Raw genomic sequence first — 1,756 nt, 5'->3', positions numbered from 1 at the left:
TACAAGTTACTGAGGGCCGGCGGTCCAGAAGGGGGCCCGGCTTCCTTGGCCCTGTTTAGCCGGTCTGCCCTTGCTATGGGGCCCGAATAAAAATTTTCACCGGGGCCCAAACCCGCTCTCAGTGGCCCTGGATGACCCAGGAGGTCCCTTCCAGTCTTGTGCTGGATAGAATAAGAGAGAATGATCACGTGATTTTCTTTTCCCCCTCATGAAAGATCAGAAGCCATGAGTTGAGAATCACTGAGCCCACTACATGGCCTTTTCCCCCCTCACTGCTACCACCCCATTCATCGTAGCTCCAAGCAAAGAAGGGTGGGAGTTTTTTTTAACTACTCTGAAAAGCGAAAACAGGCACCTTCTTACCTAGCAGATCTTGTGCAAGTCCACTCAGTTGCAAAAAAAACCCACCAAGATTTTACCACTTTCTACTCCCATTAGTGCTGCACAAACTGGATTTTGTCCAGATACAAGTTTGTGTTGTTCTCCATTATGGAAGTTCCATCATCAATTTGCCAGAGGTTTGTATTGTTAACATTGAAGAGTGACAAAATTTAGGTAAGGAGTTGGGGGATCGTGAATACACTTGTTATTATGAATGTGTCCATTAGCTGCAGAGACAGAGATATGCTTTTGTAAAGTGACAGTCTGTTGGGATAGTGAAAGGGCAGCTTTTTTCTATGACATCCAAGTGCCTCTGTGCCCCCATTTCCCCTCATTCTTGGGCAAAATCTTCCCTGAGCTGGTATGGAGATTTGACCCTCCAACCAGTTCAGAATTCCTCCATTTCTGGGGCAAACAAAAGTCCAAATGATGAATCACAACTATCCCAAGTCAATCCTTGTCTTCTTGGGGCAGGAGTATCCTCTCTCCACTCCAGGAGGGGCAGCAGACATTTGGGGGAGGCCATAGCCTCCCTCTGCCATGGGTTGCAGCCCAGAGACCCTAAGTAATGAAGCAGCTGTCCATTTCAGTCTCAAACACCAGAGTCACTCTTCCTTTGGGGCTACTTCTTACAAGGGAGGGCGGGGATCCCACACCAATTCGCAGCTGTAGGGTGCAGTTCTGCCAGTACTGCCACTAATGGCTCTAACTCCCTTCCAGCTGACAGCAAGCTGTCTCTGCAGCTGAGCTGGCTCCCAGGCTGAGTAGCCAAAATGTCACCGTCCCAAAGAGAGAGAATTTGATAATGAGAGTAGGCTAAACACAGGATTGAGAGCCACAGGCTCCTGGGTTCAATCCCAGCTCTAAAGCTTGGTGACTTTAGTTAAGTTAATGCCACTGCCTCCAATGTACCATGTGAGAAACCAGAACACAATTCCTCACATACCAGCCCTTGGAGGGGCAGGGTGATAAGCAGTTAATGTTTGTGAAGTGATCTATACAGCTGCCTAACATTCACCAGAGTGCATACAAGACTTAGCACCCCAAGACCTCCCCTATCTCCATCCTCACCAAAGTTTATTTGAAAATTGGTACCTTGGAAACTTTTCTAAATGTTGGCAACTATTGATAAGCAGATGGCAGGAGATGGCATGAAGATCATTCCTTTTTCCCTGGTAGTTCAGAGGTTTGGGAGCACCCACACAACTGTCACACTGATCTTCCCCCAAACCCTCACGTTGTCGCTGGACAAGAGTAATTTATATTGGCAGGGAAAAGTGTAAACAGAGTTCCACAAGCCGACTGTAAGCTCTCCCAGTTGGCTGTGCAATTCAGCCAGAACTAAATATCCCGAAAGAACTGACAGAATGAACAC

Source organism: Chelonoidis abingdonii, chromosome 2 (genome assembly GCF_003597395.2).
Source record: "Chelonoidis abingdonii isolate Lonesome George chromosome 2, CheloAbing_2.0, whole genome shotgun sequence".
NCBI lineage: Eukaryota > Metazoa > Chordata > Testudines > Testudinidae > Chelonoidis > Chelonoidis abingdonii.
Note: the sequence above shows the minus strand (reverse complement) of the source record.